The sequence below is a fragment of the Microchirus variegatus genome (genome assembly GCF_963457635.1).
Source record: "Microchirus variegatus genome assembly, chromosome: 17".
Classification (NCBI taxonomy): domain Eukaryota; kingdom Metazoa; phylum Chordata; class Actinopteri; order Pleuronectiformes; family Soleidae; genus Microchirus; species Microchirus variegatus.
In genome coordinates this window covers 22,284,888-22,291,236 of record NC_139818.1, presented here as the reverse complement: position 1 = coordinate 22,291,236, position 6,349 = coordinate 22,284,888, and positions in this window count along the sequence as shown.

The following is a 6,349-nucleotide window of genomic DNA, read 5'->3' as shown; positions in this document are numbered from 1 at the left end:
AATAAAATGCTGTCAAAATCTGAGGTGATTGTGTCTCTCTCTGGTTATTGGAATTCCTTTCGGTTGCAAATTTCAAGGCTCGTGAGAGAAAACTGTTGAAGTTTGAGTTTAAAATCCACAGGATTTTAAAATACTCTATATTTTGGAGATAGATTACACATTGTGGTAAAATTGGAACTTTCTGCTCTCGTATTTTTAATATATTTACAGTACTTAAGTGTCTGCCTCTCAAAAACACAACAACCTCTTCTTTTCCTCTCTGATCTTAACTTCCTGTCCATCTTGAAACAGCCGATCGTGAGCGCTGTTGGAGCTCGGTCAAAGAGCGTTAGCGTTAGCTTGTTAACGGCGGTTAACGGCGTCAACGTTAATGCATGTTAACCTGTGACGCGTTTCCATGTCGACTGACCGGAAAAAGACGCACGTCACGTCAAGTTTACGCGCCGCGGCACCAGACTCCAGGCACCGTTTACCAGTTAGCTCCGTTAGCTGAGTTAGCTCCTTTAGCGTCGTTAGCGGGCCTACAGTTGAACTGGAGCAGTCTGTGCTGCGTATGTGTGCCTCCGTTTTTAGAGTTTAGCGTTACTTTAGAGACTCGTTTTAACGATCGGGAGTCGCGCAAACGTGACGTCGCGCGCGTCTTTTTCCGGTCAGTCGTCATGGAAACGCGTCAAGCTTACGTGCGTTAACGTTGACGCCGTTAACCGCAGATATAACCATGTGTTTAATTGTCTTTATGTTAGCAACCGGAGCAGCGGTCCTCCTCTCGACTCGGCACGGCTGGCTCGACTTTTGGTTGGTTGTCCGTTACTGTAGCACCTCCTCAACGTGGGCGGAGTCGTCGCGGCACGGCTGCATGAAACTGCCGTGACTTTTGTTTTACACGCTATCGCAAAAAAAAAAGCATTTCCTTTCGCTAAATGTCGAAGGTTAATGCAAGTTTTCAGGATTTAAAATAAAAGTATTTTTTAACTGATCTGCAGTTCGGCTGCAGTCGTTTCGCTTCAGATTCAGACGCTCTCTCTGACCAATCAGTGGACGGACAGTCTGACGACGACGTCACGCATAGTATCGGCTCAGCTCGCTTGGAACCTCGCCAGAGCAGGTACTTCAAAAAAAAAAGCACCAGGTGCTATCGCTAGTGGAAAAGCGGCATTAGCCTCAATGAGAAATGGGATTGGGCCAAAGTCTCCTATCTTTGTCCGTCAACAAAGGGCACGGAAATTGTCGTTCTCCATCTCAAAACCGCTTCGTTTCCATTTTGATTAAATATTATCACGGAATTATACGTCAATAATTAAAAACAAACCCTGCCTGAAGTACATGTAAGCACTGCAAATATCACCACTCCTGACTTTGCCTTGATTGATCGCTAGCGTATGAACTTCCATGCACTTCCTTTGGGAGTCAGACAGTTGAGGGAAGTGTTTGATTGATCCACAAGTGTCATATCTTCAATAGGATGCTTCTGTGCCTTTATTTTTCCACCTCCGCTTCATCTATTTTGCAGTTTGAAGCTCAAAAGCGAGATTGTTGGTCTTTTTTTTTTCCCCCTGTCGTAACCACATGGAATATGTAACGTATTACTGGAGGATCATGTTAATTAGTGTTAGTGTGACTGTTTTTGTGTGATTCTCAGGGACGTTTGTCAAAACAGTCAGTAGCCGTTTGGGTTCCAGCGATCGCTGCGTTCTGTTTTATTCTCGTGTTCCATCGTGCGCAGCTATTTCCCCCGCAATCACGAAGGAAAACAAATGTTTAGTCCAAATAAGTGAAGAACTCCACGTGTGATTATAGGCAGCGCTCAACTTTTCATGATTGCGGTGATGTTTTTATTTACATTGGCTCGTTGTATTGGTACGTGTTGCTAAAATCCACAAAGCTCCATCACACATAGTGGTTCAAAACTCCAAAAAAGGGATAGTTCAGTTTTTTGTTTTTTTTTGAAGTTACACTGACCTCAGTGAGTTTGCTGCGCTCCCCTTCAGAAGCTTATGGAGGCCCATGTGTGCAAGAAAATATAAATAAAAGGTAAAACTTAGCCTTGATAATAAAAATATCTTCAAAGTTGAAATGATGAGATATGAGATTTATCTCATAATTATGACTTTTTATCTCATAATTTAGACTTTATGTCTCATAACTGTGAGTTTTTATCTCATAATTATGACTTTTTATCTCATAATTTAGACTTTATGTCTCATAACTGTGAGTTTTTATCTCATAATTATGACTTTTTATCTCATAATTTAGACTTTATGTCTCATAACTGTGAGTTTTTATCTCATAATTATGACTTGTTATCTCATAATTTGGACTCTGTCTCATGTGAGTTTTTAGCTCATAATTTGGACTTTATCTCATCATTTAGACTTTTTGTCTCATAATTTAGACTAGGTCTCATAACTTTGAGTATTTATCTCATAATTAGGACTTTTTATCTCATAATTTAGACTTTTTGGCTCATAATTTTGAGTTTTTATCTCATAATTTGGACTTTATCTACTTTTTAATCTCATAATATTTACATTTTATCTCATAATTTAGACTTTTTCCCATAATTTTGACCTTTTATCTCATAATTATGAATTTTTTATTTAATAATTCTGACTTTATCTCATAATTATGACTTTTTATCTCATAATTATTACTTTTTTTAATCTCATAATTTCGACTTTTATATCTCATAATTTCAAAATAAATTTAAATCAAGGGAATAAAGAAAAAACCCTGTTTAACCATACTGTCTAAAGAATAAATATGCAATTTTTTTTTGTTGCCTTTAAGTATGAAAACCATAGAGATTTTTTTTTTCACTTTTAAATTTTACATCACAGCACTCAGATGTTGTTGATCCCCTCCTGCCTTCAGTGTCTCTGTGCGCTAAAAATTTCGAATTTCCTCTTTAGACTTTGGTGCAGGAGAGTGACCAGTTTACAAACTTCAGTGTCTGGGTCAGAAAGCAGAGAAAAGTGTTTTGTCCCTGATGGCAGCCTTCTCCAAGGACAAAGTCAGCGGCGCTAACGTGCTAATCCCTCATACAAACCGCGCTGTTCCTTTAACGCCTTTAACACCAGCTCTTGCAGCAGTCGTTTTACAGTAAATTTACTCGGGTGTAATCCATGGTTTTTACGGCATGTCATAACATTGACATATTGTGGCGGACGCGGCTCCTTGCGCCGTCTCCCCGGAAGCTATTTCACGCTACGCCGGGTCTTGACAAGCAAGCTAATGTGATGTCGTGTCCCCGGTGGGAGAACTTTCCCTTGCTTTAAGATTCCGACATGAGGTCATTTTGTTTCACCCTTAGTAAGCACGTTCCAGGAGGTACGCTGCTATAACCTCCACGTAATCTGATTCCACAAATGCTGCCTGGGCTTACTTTTTGGACACCAAACATATCAAACGTCTTAGTTAATAACCGAGTTATTTTGATATCTGAGCGGCTCATACTGACTTGTTAGCAATAAAGCTTCTAATAGTGGCAAAATTGACAATATGATGTGAAGTAGATGGAGTTTAAATGCGCCCTATTTATTTACAGCCCCCTTTAATTCAGGCAACTTTAGTTGTTTATTTTCTGTTAAAGGTCACATAGAGTGGTCCTGTTGCACATATACAGTACAGACCAAAAGTTTGGACACACTTCCTCATTCAAGTAAATGGAAAGGTGTGTCCAAACTTTTGGTCTGTACTGTATGTTAGTTATGGAGGTCTACTTACATATATTAACTTGTTTTTATGGTCAAAAACCTCCTAGTTGCTGTAAACGAGCCGACAGAAATCCTCTTTTCTGACGCTGTTTTTCTGCTGCGAGATTTCAGAGTGAACTTTCACCCCCAGAGGACAGAGTCTTGTGATTGGCCAGTACTATCCAGCACATCCGTTCTCAGAAGCGCAGCGCCCCCCTCTGGAACGGTGGATGCACTGCTCCTCATTATCAAAACATTGTTTTAACAGTGTTTAAAAATAGCTTCTTCACGACTCCCCGCCGCAGTCCCTTTGACGACCTTTGACCCAGAGTCAGACCCAGAGTCAGAAGACACTGTTGCTCGTGAAACACCTCCACAACGGACGTTATTCTTCTTCTGCGGTTCAATGTACGCAACCGGATGTGCCCGGACTAGTGCCCGGAGCAGGACGATCTGCTGTTCAGGAGAACCGCTGTTTACGTAACTATTACGGGATTTTCAGTGATCTCGTTGAGCCCCGAGATTACAATAAAACACAACGTTCTCAGCAATGGCTGAACTGTTTGTTTCGAACCGTCAGGGCTTCATAAACAAGGTAATGACGCAGATACACACCAAAAAAACAGCGTTAATAGGAACTTCCGGTCTAGTTCCGCTTTAAAAAGTGGTGCCTTTTCCACACAAACGTAGTAAACTGCGTCGATACAGTGATCAAAGAGTAGACTTGACCCCAGTCGGTGCTCAGCCAATTTTCGCAGAAGTGCAGTTCCAATAAAGAATATATTTTTTAAACCATCTCTCACAAAAGGCAGAGTCTACATTATGCAACTAATGGGCGAAGATTGATCGCAAAGTGCCACTTACCAGGAACACATCTGAATCACCTGATAACCCTTAAAAGACATGATTTTGAAGATTTGTTCTTGTACATTAGCGTAGCGCTAAGGGTGCTACATGGTCTATCAAAAAGGAAAGTCTATGTTTGGCCTCACGACTATTTTAATGTCGCAAAGAAAGATGAAACTTCCACTCGATTGTGTCTTTGGTCGATTGTGCTTCACAGCTGTTCATTAATTATGAATTCCATACTTTATCATCTCTTTTTATAGTAAGATCTTGTCCTTAGATACTCTACCGTTCAAAAGTTTGGGGTCACTTATTTTTGATGGAAAATCACTTTTTTTTTCAATGAATATAACATTAAATGAATCAGAAATACACGCTTTACATTGTTAATGTGGTAAACGACTATTCTCGCTGCAAACGTCTGGTTTTTACTTAGTGCTGTCAAACGGCGTTTAACCGCGTCAACGCTAACGCGTGACGACTGACCGGGAAAAGACGCGTGTTTACGTGACTCCCGATTGTTAAAACGAGTCTCTAAAGTAACGCTTTAAACAGAGGCACACGTACGCAGTACACAGGTACGCTGGTTATATGTAGCGCAGCTCTTTCCTTTAATATACAGACCGCTCCAATTCCACTGTTGGCTAACGCTAACCGGCGCTAAAAGGAGCTAATGCAACTGCTAACTGGTAAACGGTGCCTGGACTCCGGTGTCGCGGCACATAAACATGACGTTCATTCACGTCTTTTTCCCGGTCGGTCGCCATTGAAATGTGTCGTGCGTTAACGCGCGTTAACCTTTTGCACAGCACTATTTTTAATGGAATATGTACATAGGTGTATAGAGGCCCATTTCCAGTGTTCTAATGGTACATTGTGTTTGCTAATCGCGTTAGAAGGCTATTGGATGATTAGAAAACCCTTGTGCAATTATGCTAGCACAGCTGAAATCAGTAATTTTGAATCCAAATTATTATTTCTAATCTTGTCAATGTCTTGACTATATTTTCTATTCATTTTGCAACTCTTTTGATGAATAAAAGTGTGACTTTTAATAGAAAACACAAAAAAATTGTATAGGTGACCCCAAACTTTTGAACGGTGCTTCTTTTTCACTTTAAAGCGGCTGGTTGCTTTCTCTACAGAGCTCCCCCTACAGTTTTGGAGTACATATTGTTAAGACGACACCGTCAAACATCGATCCGTTCATCCATAGTCTACCGCTTTATCGCCACTGTCGCAAAAACTCACCGCTTACACTCCACGCGTCGCGAAAGCCCTCCTGAGTCTGAGCGCCGTGACTATAAGTGGTGGTGATTTATTGGGGAATATTGAAACGATCGGAACAGAAGGAAACGACTCCAGACGCCGTGTTTCGCTCTCGAAAACCTGTCATTAAATGAGCGGTTATTAATTGCACTCAGTGACTGATTACCGCCATTATGGTAATCAGTGTTTGCCAGCTAGCCCCCCCCCCCCCCCCCCCCATTACACGCCAGCGTCCTCACGACATAGTGAGAAGTCTAAAGACTAATCCATATTTAATGAAAGTCTGAGTAAGAGTCTGCCAATGTAAGCAGTTACACAGCTGTAAACCCGTTGGTCTTTTGCCACAAAGTAATATCTGTGTGAACTGTAATGCAATATGTGACCTTGATTACACCCAGAACTGAGGCAATATAGTTCTATGTTTTCATCATTTTTGGGAAGAAGTTATTTCCTCCAAAGCAAAAAAAAAAACAGGGAAATAACTTTGCACTACTGAACGCAAATGTTTAATTAAATTTTCAAGCTCAAGCTACTTTTTTAGT